The sequence below is a fragment of the Myzus persicae genome, unplaced genomic scaffold (assembly GCF_001856785.1).
Source record: "Myzus persicae strain clone G006 unplaced genomic scaffold, MPER_G0061.0, whole genome shotgun sequence".
In the NCBI taxonomy this organism is placed as follows: domain Eukaryota; kingdom Metazoa; phylum Arthropoda; class Insecta; order Hemiptera; family Aphididae; genus Myzus; species Myzus persicae.
This window is the reverse complement of record NW_019102298.1, coordinates 50383-66283: the sequence shown is the minus strand read 5'-3', so window position 1 is coordinate 66283 and position 15901 is coordinate 50383. Positions and strand designations below refer to the sequence as shown.

General features: G+C 29.8%; 1 protein-coding gene across 2 annotated transcripts in view; it reads left to right on the top strand.

Moving 5' to 3' along the window:
* LOC111031765 (lachesin-like) overlaps positions 1-15901 on the top strand; it is a 124088-nt gene that overhangs the window by 78897 nt on the left and 29290 nt on the right. The gene's annotated exons all lie outside the window — the stretch shown is intronic.

The window sequence follows — 15901 nt, the reverse complement described above, 5'->3', positions numbered from 1 at the left end:
TCCTATAAAATCAATAAATCATATCCGGCCATGATGTAGTTTCTATACGCTTCTATAGAGATTGTTCAATAATGACCCACCATACACAACACCGGTGAGTATCGGAAACAGTTTAGCCTGATTAAATTAGTGGTACGAGGGAGTAAAATAAAAATAAAAATAAAAATAGAAAAACTGCATTACTCGGTCCGCATAATTATGTATGGGCAGCCCTTATAAATATGAATATCCTAACTATACACAGTAGAAGTTCGATCGATTTCTGGAAAGTGTATATTGTTACGCGCGCTCCGTGGCACGTCCGAATAATTAGGTTTTTGAAAAACACTATATTATTGTTCCGATCAAGCTATTAAATATTTGATGAGGATAAAATATATAATAATATAAACAGTTGTATTGCACGAATAATTATTTAAAATTCAAAATAAGTATGCTGTAGTTTGGAATATTACAAGCGGTGTAAATGTGGTACATAATTTATTATAGTTCTGCATCATTTTTCCCCAGAATTATTTCAATTCAAATTCAAATTTCTATATTTATTGACTATAGACATAATGTACACATGAGTTTAAGTCCTATTACCCCTCGATTGGTGTTTTCATTCTATTTATATACATATTAGAAATTGTTCGTTTATTATTATGACTAGCTGTTAATAACTGTTTAATATACATACAAATATAAAATGTTTACTTTAGAGTCCTTATCCATGGATAAATAAACTAATGTAATGATTTTCATGAACGTCTTATTCGTATTTATTTTATAATGTGCTAGAAAAAATATATTATGATCACATTGTACAGCTCAATATGGACTGAAGACAATTATTATTTATTAGTAATCAATTCAGTTACTGCTTGTACATTGTACATTAATAACCATTTTCGCGAAATTGAGGTAAAATGTGTTATTTGACTATAAAATATATAGGTATTAGTAGTTTTATATTGTATTGCAGGGTCATCGACAATCGTATAATCGAAAAATATAATTCACAATTAGTTAATCCTTATTATAAAATCAGTCTGTATATGTATATTGAAAACTGCTATAAGCATCATATATAAGTGATTGCTTTCTATTTTTTATCCGTTTTCTAGACTACCTGTCTGTAAAATTATAATGTTTACTTTACTATGAACTCTATATGATTCGATGAATCTAGAGAACCATGTTGTAAAGTACACAATTGTCATGACATTCTACATCGAATACCAACTAGTACAATTAATCATTATTTTTAGTACATAATTATATAATTTTGTTATTTTTCTAAACAAATACAATTACAAATAACTAAATAGTCAACACTAATACACCACAAGGCTTAAGTTCCAAAAACTGACTAAGACCGAAAAATAGAAGACAGGCACTAAGTAGTAGGTACTAAGTTTAAAATAAACTGTATTAACGTTTATAAGTAAATATGTGAATTTGTAATACAATTGATTACAATCAGATAATGATTCGTCTAAAAATACGAATGTTGTTGTTCCAAATAAATAAAAATGCCGATATCCTGATTACGTGTGATAAACTGCCGTAATTCAATTCGATAATATAATATAATAAAATTGTGATTTTGGTTGTAAAAAATAAATAAAAATAAAATATCTTGTTTTTATATTACAAATATAGAGCTAGCTCTTAACGGAAATTCGGCGGCGGCGGCAGTGCAAATGCTCAATAACAGTGAGATAGGGGTACTTGTATTGTTATTTATTACGTATTATCAATCTTTTAATTTTTCTCACTATATTCATAAAAATAGAAAAACCACCCAAGAATACTGTGAAATAATTATTTAATAACAAAAAAAAGACCAAATTCCCTCCCCCCGCCCGCCACAATAAATAAACCTCTGGTTATAGGTCGATAGATACAGAGTCTGATAGACCCGGCAACACGATAATTATTTATTTCAATTAATTTTATTTATTTTTTTATACAATAACAAACCATAGAAACGTGTGTGTCATCGTGGCTGTTTTTTTTTCGTACCCTCTGTAAAATAAGTTTCTCTTTAAAAAAAAATATAAAAAACACACATCGTTGTAAAATCAATTAATTCACCCCTCTGCTCAAAATCTAATACAATATTTAATTTGAATTTTGATTTAGAATACCTCTTCTAAAACTATGATTCAACAGTAAATACTAATTAATAACTTTATTATTATGAAAATGATTTTGAAATTTTGAATGCAACAGCAGTAACAATAACAAACGAAATAACTCACCATGTATACTCGATTCATAATTATTATGTTAATCGAATCAATATGTTGCTATTTCAGTTTTTTTAAATTTCTACAATGCATAGCGTGTAACAAATAGCATAACGTGATTAAAACCAATATTTCACCAAAAACACACACATCACTAGTGATATTTTTGTACATTTTGATATCATAACATGGTGTTTGGTGCTGCAAGTATTAAAATATCATAAATGATGCTGTAAATAATGTTATAATATATATTTTGATTTTTCGGCATATAATACGTTCACTTGATAGAATTTTTGTTTTTTGATCTTAACTCAAAGTGTAAAAAGATGATGAAATATCGTATATATATTATTTCAGGACCACCCCTTCGTCTTCGTTAAAGAAATTCGTCCATGTGTTATTTTTCGATTCGTTGTTGAGTGACACCAAAAATGGTGTTGGACATAAAACGACCAAATCAATAATAAATTTCGAAAACCACAAAGTATCAATACTTCAATGGAAATCTTTTTGTTCTACAGCAGTGCAATCATGTGATGCTCCTTCGTGGATCTATTATTATTGGTAACCGTTTGAACTTTTGAAGTGATGGATGTGGTGAGGAGATCTACAGAGAGCAGTGAGAGTTTAAGGTTTACGATAAAGGTACACGAAAGATGCATTCCACTAAATTTCACTTTAGCCTGTAGACAATTATTTAACAGTATATTATTTTATTATACACGTTCGTCCACCGTGCAATGACAAGCAAACAGACGATCTTGTGTTACGGTAACAAAGAGGCACGATAGTAGATTTTATTGGAACTTGATATTTTTCCGTCGATGAAAACTATATTATACACTATACGGACGAGATATCGCGAAAGGAGAAACAATTGAACGTCAATTTCTGTGACATGGAAATCAATAGAACGCGTATTTGAGTGTGTCGTGCTATTCCGGCGTAGACCATTGTCACGTCAGAAGACAAAACACCAGCAATTTACATATCAGATGTAATTCTCGGGTATCGGGCGCGAGGGGCCTTCAGCTCAACAACAACAATAATATTCAAATAAGAAAATGGTGCGCTAATGTTTCGTATATGATTATAAATTTGTCCCGCACTTTCGTGGCGACCAAACGTACTTGCGGGACGTTTTATAAACAATAAAAAATGAAAAATCGAGCAAAATGAAAAAACTGTACATCGAGGGATTTCCCCCCGTACCTCGGGGAGTGCTTTAACTCGTAAAAATATATCATAACAGACGTCAAAAATGTACTTGCCCAACAACTACTGTCGTTTTATAGCGTTTCTATAATATTTGTATTCCGCGCCGTAATGATGTAATTCAATTCTTAACACATAAAAAAAAAAATAGCACGAACTGAAAATATTTGTTTTCGAAAATCACGAGGCTCATATTATTGAATTATTATTGGAGGTAATAATATTTTTTCTAGTCGTCACGACGACGACGGTATTTTAATATTATATTTATAACTCATCGCCGACGAATTGAAATTATTATTATTATAATTTATAACACTGAAATGCTTTTTCTCCGAGTCGATTATCACGCGCGTTTTAACGCTGCATACCTATCGTCGGAAAGGTTTCCGTCAAAAAACCTTAAAACCACCCGTCCGACGCGATCCTAAACGATTTACCGAAAATCGGGCCAGCTGAGTCCCCGACCAAATTGCCATGTAAATCATTGACCGCACTCTCTGGTTATTATGTACACACACACACACACACACACACACACACACACACACACACACACACACACATTTATACCGCCCGAGGGACTATCAGAGACCCACGGCATAGAATCGTTTGTCACGCGTCACCTCACATATTAATGACCTGGCGATCCGACTAAAATGTATATCATCAGCCACTATAGCCAGATATCATTCATCCGACACACACGCGTCATTCGCGTCTGAGTTTAATACAAAATTCATAAATATATGTGTATCATGATTACACGTATTGGTCAGGATGCCAAAGTCAGTAGTGGTGTTTTGGCGGTAAAAACGTTGGCCAATTTCGAGGGCTTTACTCTCCTCTTAAATTCTCGACGGATCTACCAACATTGTATCGAATCGACGTCGACGTGTGTGTTTTATGTTTTTTATTCGTAGGTTTTTTTGCTTTTTAACACTTCCGAGAGAGTATTATACAAACAATCTAAAACTTTCACGCGACTGCACGTCTGTAGATTGGAAATCTAATACTAGCTAGATTTAATTTGGAGGGGCCTTCTTTCGAATTTCACTCCAGTTCATTTAAGTTTCTATAGATAATGGAGTAAAATTACACAATAATGAATCGTTGATATTTAGCAATCGATTATTTACTTAAATCCTTGACAGGTTTAATAATTTTATCTCCAATTCTACCGTTCTTTGAATCCAATGGTCTAACAATACTTTCAAAATATAAATGTACTTTTTTTGGACCTAATTGATTTTATTATAAAATGTATTGTTGTTAGATACCATAGGAATCTTACATTCATACCTACGTAAATTAAGTAACTATAAATTCGAAATTTCTTCAGAAAATGTAAATAATTCACATGACTTAAGATTTATGACTGTTCTTGAATCGTAATTTTATAATTACTGGTATTACATTAAACCAGTACTAAATAATAATATTTTATAAATTCGTCCGTGACTCCATACTTGTAATATTTGTACATCGATACCTTATTCAACAATATCATATACATATAATACAATACTACACGCATTGTTTTTTTTTAAATTGATTTAAACAATTAAAAATAAATATATCAACAAATAAAAACAATTACATCAACAATGTACTGCACGTAGTTCCAAGTTATTTCACTAGTACTCGCCCAAATCAATTTATTATAATTTCTATCTAGTTTTTAAATTTTTTTTTTCGTTTAAAATAAATTTTTTACCCCCGATTTCTATAATATTTTTATCTGGATAAAATATGGCAACAAATGTATCGACAAATTTAATGGTTGCAATATTCTTGTTTTAAGGTTATCAACAATAAAATTTCCTAATAATTTTAAACTCAAAAATATTTATCTTCAAATAAAATAGAAACGAAAAATACTTGGTAACATACCCACAAAGTTCAAATAAAAAATAAACTAGATTTCAGTTGGTAAAAATATGATAATTTTTAAAACAAGGATTGTTAATCAAGTCCATTGAGACAAAGTTAAGAGTAAAGAACTTAAAGTCGAAAACCGTGTCTGAAATGGTGCGGGTTTTAATCACCGTATCATTACCATAGCTCTTTTCTCGCAATGTCTTGGATGCTTTTATTGCTCAAAAAGCTTTTAGAAACGATTGGACCTGGTGATTAAACATCAAACAAAGAGAAAAACACCACGATACTGTCCAAAAATTAATTGAAACCCCACTGTTACTTGTGGCTGAAAAAAATGTGTATGCGATTAGACACATATTTTTACTTTTTGAAGTGACTTTAAAATTATCTACATCGTTTCAATGAATCAGTTATTAGTAGAATTAATCAAGAATGTAATCATAACGATTTTGAACATTTAAACATAATAAACTGAATAGGTTTAGTTATGAGCGTTCAGTTTAAATAATTATTAATTCAATGAAAAAGTTAAACCTACAAATTAATTAATTAAATTTTATACTAATTATTTTACTAAATTATACAACATGCTATACTGCCGAATGAAAATTAAATAGATATATTCATCGTGATGAAGTGCAACCCGCGTACCCGTCGAGGCGTCGAGTATACAATCACTCATACTATTTATTGTAATTCGTAAATACAAATAAATCTAAATTTGAGTTCATACTTTTATACTTTTATGAATACTTTATTGTATTTTAAAAACTGTTTAAATCTTACGGAAATCTATATAGGTATATATGGAACTATACCTTTCATAAACAACACAAATTAAATTATGATGCAAAAATACCAACTATTTTGTTTTTATAATTTATTTATTGATTTATGTGTATATAGCAATAATAAAACTATATTCAATAACAATCAATACACAATTATATCAAGTATTCTGGAACATGAGAAATAAGGCATAGAAGATATTATGACCATCCTCCATACATTAGTATTTTTAGAACAATCAACTTTTGGTAGTAAATTTATAGAATAATCGATTTATTGACCTTGTTGAGTTTTATCATCAGCATACATATAGTAAGTGATTTGTTCAACAGTAAAAAGTCATTAGCTATCTCACAAAGTATCAACGTCTTTGAAAATATTTTGTTTTGTTCGTAGGTAAATGACGTTAAAAAACAACATTTAAAAAACATAAATATGTATTTTTTCTATTTTGTATAGTTATAATATTGTAAGATATTATGCCACTTCAGTTCAATCATCAAAAGATTAATAATTTCTCAAGATAATGGGCAGATGAGAATCGCATGTCTTGTTTTTGTTCCGAATGAAATAAATTTACATTTTTTTTTATTCTGATTTAACTCTAGATATTGATATTTTAAATTGTTTGTTCAAAATGACAATCTATTTTACACAGACGCCGCCAAATTAGAAAAAGGAGTAGAAAGTAGAAATAGCAATCGTTGTCAAAAATCTCATCTCAATTGTCTAACTTCCTGAAAGTTGTTTCATCTTAACCACCGACATAATTTCAATTGTGAAGACACTGGAACTCACACTTCACCACATGAACTTCCACAGAAACAATATAATTCTCACAGATTCTCCGAGCATACTCCAAAATCTAAAAAATACAACGAACCCAGCAGACCAACAAATCTATACGACAAAAAATAATCCAACCAATAAGCAAAAGATCAAACACATATCCCTAATGTAGAATCAAGGGCACAGAAAGAAATGAAAAAGCAGACGAAAAAACCAAAATAGTAGCAAAATTCTCAGACACTATAAAATTAAACGTGATACTTAAGATTTAAGGAACCAAATCTAAAAACGTATTCAAATTAAACGAAAAGACCCCTATTTATTAGCGATAAATAAAAGATACAATTTATCAATGGCCAAATCCTAATCGAAAAAGAAGAGAAAAAATAGCAATCAATCGTTTCCAGATAGGCCACACAAGCACAACCCTTAAGTTCTTAATGCCTAAAGAGAAACCACATCAGTGCTCAACCTGCTGAGTCTACTTAGCAGTTAATCACTTAATAACTGAATGCCAAAAATATGAAGAAGACGTCAATAAGCTCAACATCCCAACGAACTTAGACGCAGCTTTAGGTCCCAAAACTGAAGACACCAGCAACATGATCAACTTTTTAAGAAAAACCTACCTGTTCAACCAAATGTAAATGGTAAGTATCGCAACACAACACCCAACTGTAGAACTGTAAGTATTTTTGTATCTATGTATTAAATGTTTATTAAAAAAAAAAAAATTGTAATTAAATGGCCTTTGCAGCCGATATGTAATCTAAAAACAATAATAAAAAAAAATGTTTGTTTATATTAATGAAAAGTTGTACAGATTATTTGTATTAAAAAAAATACTACATATACCTACACCACTAAATAAATATTATACAAACGACACAGTGGGCATTAGGTAGGATGACATTTCATTATTTCATACAGATTCTACGCTGACAGACACACGGGTCGATTTTCAATTTATAATTCATGTATTTAAATTACACTAAAGTTACTGTTATTAAAGAGTAATACACATTTACCATTCTTGGCGGGATAGTACCTGTCTATATTATATCATTAATGTTTTGTAACATTTAATAGGTATAAATACCATAACGACGTTTAGTGAATTTGATTATTTGTCATACTATGCGTATTGATATATAATATACATGTGTGGTTCATACAACAGATTTAACGTATTTGTAATTTGAAACGATTTAAAATACATTTTCATTTTATCATTTCTGTTTCGTTTGATATTTAATGGATATTTAATTCATTGATTAATATGTACGTTATATTATTTTTCTTACCTTTATTATTTTAATATTTGTAATAATGTAAGTAACTAGATACTGTCTGCTATACTGTGTAGCATAATTTGTACTCGTGACTAATTGATGCATATTTTTGAAATGAATTTTAGTCCTACTAAATACAATACATTTTCAATAAAATTACTAACACTATTAGCCAGGGAAAGTTATTAATCAATTTCTATCAACAGAAATAAGTGTTGTCGCCTAACAATAAAATTATAGTATATTAAATTGAACATTTTCATGGAATAATATTATGTTTTGTGATGCTTAAATATTCATTTTTTTTTTTTATTGAACTTAAGCCCGGCGACTAAGGCCATTAGCTGTTGTAGGGGTTATGAACTGTAGTCGGGGTAAGGTTGGTACTGTAGGTTGTTTTTACGATTGTTTTGGGTTGTTACGGTAGGTAGCAAACACGTGTATGTGTGGCAAGGTTTTTAACTACTATGAGCCCGGGTGGTCACCCATCCGGGAGCTAGTAGCTGTGGCCGTTACTTACTCTCAGTCGCATTCCGCGACTGGTAGCAGCCAACGCGCCACGCCAAGCCACAAATCCATTTTTATGTACCAGGTTTCCATACAAGTACGTCAGTATACATTCGGTACATAATTATAACGTACAAATAAATAATATTCTTCAAAACAAATGACAAAAAATTGATGTTCTTGAATAAAAAAGTTTGCAACGACGAATGAGTTGAATGAGGCCTTGCATGTTCATTGCTGAATCGTCTTATGCGTGATGAAATCGCGAATTAACCTTGAGTTTCATTCAATAAATGTCATAATCGATTTCTTAGACGAAAATAAAATCCACAAGTACCTAATAACTAAATATTCATGATATTATATTATTTTATGTTTTCTCATATGGTGGAATTGCATAATGGTTTCCTATAGACGGTTTTTATCTAAAGAGGCGGAAATAATCTTCAAACTTTTGGATACACAATACCGTATTGTACCTATGTATATGCAATTTATTCCAAACAATCTGGTGAAGCGTTTGAAAAATAATTTAGTGTATACTCGCACCCAATATTATTAATTTGGTTTGCCCATTTAGCAATACATCAGACATTGATCTCGATATAATAGCTTAAAAATTAAATATTATGAGACCATGGAAACAGTTCACACATTTTAATAAACTAGAAGATATATATTTTTTATAATCAAATTTTAAATTTAAGAGTCAATCTATTTTTATTTGTTTTATGATACATCCCCCACCATTCCACTGTTTGTATATTTAAGATATTTTGTCAAAATGGTAAGACGCATGCATGGTTTGCTCATAAACATAATATTATTATTGTAGGTTTAGTCTGTAGGCATGTACAATTTTCTCTTTTCGCATACTTTGTGAATATATTTAAAACACAACTAAGTTTAAAATGTCTATAAAACATCCTAAACACGAGATAACTCACTAACCGGCTGATTGCTTGAGAATATAAAATATACCTACTAGATATTTTATTTCTACAATAACACATTTATAAACCGTTATTATTTATTTAATTTGGGTGGATTTTTATAATTTCTAATATTAATTTTCATAATATATTTAATTATATTTTTTAGATATAGAAAATCTAACCAAACTTTTTTTTCATATTCAACTAAGACTTTATTTTATTAATACTTATTTAATTATGAGTGTGATCAGTTGAACTTTCTACTAGTTTCTTTTTTCACTCAATGGCATGTAATAAAAATTATATATATATTTCTAACAAAACCGTTTAAAATGGCCTTCTTTAAACAATGACCTTTTATTTACGTCTTGTGTGTTGACATGAAACAAATATAACCATTATTTTAATATTATACTTGCTATGTTCAATGTACATACAAAACTAAAACTAAATTTATTATTTATTTACTTTAAATACTTTACCTATTTGTAATAATGTAATTTTCAGTAGAATATGGTTCTGTTTGTATGAATAAGTTAGTGACTAATAAATAGTAATTCAGGTATTCATTATTTTTAGCATGAAGTAATGACTATCACTGTGGTTGTTAATTAAAATTAATGCAAAATTATTACGAATATTTATGTCAGTATTAACCGCATTATAAAATGTAATATGTTTTAAAACCACAACACAATATGCAATAAATTAAAACCCCGAAACAATTTAGTTGATGTTTTAATTTTCATTGGTGTATCAATGATTCAAATTACGCATACTACTCTATCATATTATAATCACAAAAATTAAGATAAAATGATTAACTACATTTAATAGCGATTCTAATCGGAGATGTTGAGCCATCCAAGCAAACTATATTATAAATACTAACTATTTTATAAATGAAACAATTTAATCACGAAAAAAAAAAATTATGAAAATCGAAAATATCTCATGGCTGTAATATCTTTCCGGTGAACTTTTTTGAAAAAAATAGAATAACTTGTTGGGGACCATATATTAAATGTTCTAATGTAAGCTACGAAAATAAATAACTTTTATAAATGTCTAACTGGACACAAGCTACTCCTACATTTTTTTTTAGGTTTCTATAAAATTAAGAAAACTTAGAAATAGTGAACATTCTACTAAGACAGCTTATTAAAAATTCTTTAGCTACATTGGTTTATCATAATTCCAATATTATCATACATTGTTATAGTTTATTGAGTGTCGCGGTGCCTGGCTCCAGTCACTGATGTGCCCTGGGTGCCAGCACCGGCCGATGCCACTAGTTGCCGAATGGGCGACAACCTTAGTGGTAAATCTTTGCCACACATACACGTGTTTGAATCAAACGTATCAACCTTACCAATCTTAACCTCTACATTCTAAAATAACTAATGGCCATTGATAGTTGGTCAGTAAAAAAACAAAAATGTTTTTAAATATTAGTTTGATCAATGCCAATTGCGATTAGATTGTTTATTAATTCTAAGTTATTGTATATTGATTATTAAATAGGTTTTACGATTGCGATTTTAAAGCTCTTGAAAGTTAAATTGTAAACTAAGACCTTTTGACGAATAATTAAAAAATCTACATGGTACAATGTTTATGTATTATTGTTGATATCGAAATAAATTTGTGAGTTAAGCTAGGGCTTCTAGCTTTTAGTTTCATTGTAATGTAGTTATTTGTAGTTTAAATGTACAGAGAATGGAGATTCAGAGCATTTCCGGGTGTTCCATTCACATAGTCATACATACTGAATTCACACAACTATGGCGCGTGCAACTTTTATAATGTTATAATCATTTTGCATTATTTTGATTAGCGTAGTTTGAATTTACTGGAGTGTTGTATTTTCAATTAACTGCGGTAAAGTTGTTCATTCATTTTTCAACCATTTAATTATGTTATAATTAATTGATTGTATAATAACTAATAATCGAATATCGTATTGACATACTTTTGAACATGGAATAGTTAATAAACTAAGTAATGGTTTCCTGCTGCCGACTTTTGTACTTAACAAAAGTACTACATTTTGAATTATTTTTATAATGAATTCTCTCATTCTCATTATTTCTGAATAACTCACGTGGTATTACAACTGTATCACTAACGTAATATACGTACAATACAAACGTATAGCTCCAAATCTTATCTGAACTCCGACTTAGAATTATCCAATTAACTTTTATTGAACAGTCTCATTTTGGCATGAGAGATTTGTTCGACCACCGTTTTCACAACCACCTCATCGCCCATCGGTTATCTCTCAATCTAAACTTTGACCCTTTGTAGATACATTGAGATATGGTAAAAGGCGAAAACAATGACGTCGTGAGAGTCTGATAACATAATATGTTTGTGTGCACTAGTTCGAAAGTTCATTATTATACATAACAATAATAATATACAAATGCAAATTTCGATTCGATTAATGTAGATTGTACTTATCTATTTGGATGTTTTGATTTCGGTATAAGCTCTTTCAGAGATATCTGACGTACTTATTAAGATTCAAGACAAACCGCATGGTCACACATCATATATTGCATAATATACTATTTGAATACAACGTATTTCAGTGTTTACGATCGTATCAGCGTATCTGAAACTTGTTTAAACACTTTCAAACATGCAGGAGTAGTATTTCTTTCTAAATATACACATATATACATAGTACATGGTTGAGTTACTACTTATCAGAAAGCCAATAATAATTATCAACTTGATTCTTAATTAATTTAGTAGTAAATTTATTACTATATAATTCATTCGTTAGTTGACTTAAAATATAAAAATACATTAAATAGTATAAAACGAAAATGTATTTAAATTAGACGGTTTCGACAAGAATGTCCAGGAGCTTTATTAAAATTTGTTCATATGATCGACAAACACTCGTTTATTTCGTAGTTTCGAATATTCTTCACGAGGTTTCCATACACATCAATCGGTGCTATTTTCGATTCGACCACTCTAGACCAAAAGATTTCTTAAGGTGCAACAGAATAACATAAAATAATTTTTTTTTTTAAAGTTCTTTGCGAAATGTTGATTTTCTAAACATTATTAGAATCGGCCACGTCATGTCATATTATAATGTCGTGACAAATAGGTATATTGGGCGAAATACGTTACGATTGTCAAGCCCAAGCTTGTATATTATTATGTATGAATACACAGAACCCGTGAGGATTTGTGAGGTCTAACCGTATTCAAATGAACTTTTGTCCGAGCATGTACGTCGTTTGACGGCGTTCACCGACGATCTCATAATATTTTTCCGCAATATTGGCACGACAGATAAACCGACAGGTCGTATTCGTTTACATGCGATCTTAAATTTCGACAAGGCACTTTCCACCCACGTCTGCCGTAGTATTATGCGTCGTGGTGAATCCCAAAATCGAGCGTATGACATTTTCCATATATCATATTATAGCCTACCTAATCTGTGATGATAAAAAAAAATGTGTCAAAAACACAATGTAAAGTAAGCCCGGGGCCGAGGAGCGGTCTGGGAGCCGAATTGTTAGTGTCAAACGCGCTGCATACCTGTATCCAATATTTAATACTTAAAGGTATATTACGCTGTACATAAGACATAGGTATTAGGTAATGATAATAGCGGTGATATCCTCCACCCGTTTTTATTTTCATATTTTTCTTATTTTTACAACACACACGCACAACCACGGATTTGCGGTAGCTTAAATAAATAATGATTATGCACGCGAAAATAATATTGTCGTTATATACCTATACTGAATCGACATGCATCTGTCAATCTGTCTCTGCGGATAGGCTTCCGCCCGCTCCAACACACTCTATTAAATATGGCTTAGACGGTATTCATCGTACATATATTTTATTCTTCACACATGTTTCTGTTGGTATTTTCCCTCGATCCGTATCTACTGCCGCCCCCTCTATTAACCTTTTCAAATTACCCCAGTCGCATCCCGAGACACTTTCATTCCTTTTTCTTTTCCTTCCATTTTATTTTTGCGTTACAAGAAGTTTTCGAAAAAAGCTTCCAATGTATTGGCTGGTGATTTTTTTTCCATCATTATTATTTACCCCTATATGCCTCGTGCCCCCAGGTTATTAAACCGACGGGTAGAGTTTCAATTGAACTGCAACAATGCGTACAGTAATCGGTCACAATGTGTAGAAGATAAATTTACGCTCCGCAGACTTGACCCATATGTTTTTGGTGACATATTCGAAGAGTACATTATTATATTATATGAGTTTCTTTAAAATATGGAAGTTATAAAAATTGAAATATTCCAATGATCAAATCAGGTTAGGTAAATATGTTCTAAGGTAATTAATAGCCAAAGACTCGCAACTTAATAGTTCTTGATATTTAGACATTTGAAATAATTGCTAATTTTCTTTGCAGTGTACTTGTAGGTATTAAATGTAAAAAGTACCTATAATAATCTACTGACATATCAATTTTAATATTTAACAAATAATATTTATACATTTCAGTAAAAATATATATTATTTATGAAACGAATATTTTGTTAATTATTTTAGTAACATTTATTATCTATAATATTTTATTATTGTTTTTTTACTTTCATAATATACACTCCATACATAAAAACAAGAATGATTTTTTTAATTCATCATTTAATTGTTTACTCAATACATCAGTAGTGCTTAGCGTTGGGTTCCCAACATTTTAGTAGATAGTAGCAAAAATCTAATACTAAATAATGAAAAGATATATTGATTTACTGTATTTACTTGAAAGTTGAAACAGAGCCATATTTTCGAATATTACGGAAAATCAGCAATTTATCGGTTATTGCTATTAAAACTTCCAAAACCATGAATACATCATTCTACTATAATAGTCTATATTTATATGTTATTTATCTTTTTGCGATAGTTGTATATGATTAGTATATTGTATTATAAATTACAATCGCAGACGTTTCGTCTCGTTTTTCAATAGTTTAAAAGCTTAAAATGTTTGCTTATATTATTAAAAATACGTATGAACATATTTTAAAATATTATAACTATATATATTTTACATACCTACTTAACTATATATTATAACCAAAAACTTCGACGTATTTTTCTATCAAAAATTATTGATAGAAAAATATAGTTGAAACACCAAAATTACCAAGATTATTATACTTCAAGTCTTGATTCAATTCCACTGTAGATAAAAAGATGTATGCATCTTCTCAAATATCAACGAAAAACTAATTGAGCTATAGCCTATAATACATCGCCTTTTCATATCAAAATCTTGGATTTCCACTAAATCTGCATTTTCAGAATTATTAAAACAAGTAAAAACTTTTGACTTTTCCGTTTGTCTCAACTTATTTTTTAAAATCACATTTACTAGTCATTGTAAAATACAAATAATATTGATCAATTTTGAATGCTGAAGGAGATTTTAAGAGTAACTGTTTCAGACATAAAATCAAAGATGGAAAATATCCAAGCACAAGTTTCTAATTAATGTTGAAATTATTAAATTTATTATTTATCAAAATTAAAAATAAAGTACTTATCTGTCTTTTTTAAATTTAAATATCTATTTGAAAATTTTTAGATTTATTATTTATTATTTAGTTTGTTTTCTAAATTAGTTTAACCAAAACAATTATATTAAATTTAACTTTACACTAATTGTTGGGAGGGGTAACCAAGCATCATTAAAAAGTAAAATGTTTGGTAATCGCAGTACGTAGTCGTTTGAAAAAGGTTGAGAACCACTGACATGTACAATAATTTATTATAAATGTACATAATATTTTCTCTTAAAATCGGTCCATTTTTGTTTTGAAGAGCTTGGTTCACCCTGACCTCGGCCCAAAGAGAACTTCAATACACATAGTACATTGTATCGACTAGTTTATTTAATAATCTAAAATATTAATTATAGAATATTTATAATGATGAATATTACACCGGTAATTTTTAGTTTACCGATTGGGGTAAAAACAAAATTAATGCCTTACACGTATCCGGTGTTTGTAAGCTTTAAAGTTCATTAAACCTTGCCACAAATTGACTCTACGAGAGGATGATAGAGTGTGTGTAACAGAAAATGAGAGACGGAAACGGCATTTATTATATATATACTATATATTATATATTATATACATACATCTTTGTTGTAGTAGACCGTAGGGGACATCTGGCAATAATGGTTAAAGTTCCGTCCTTGACGGTAACATTTAACGGAAATTGTAGGAAC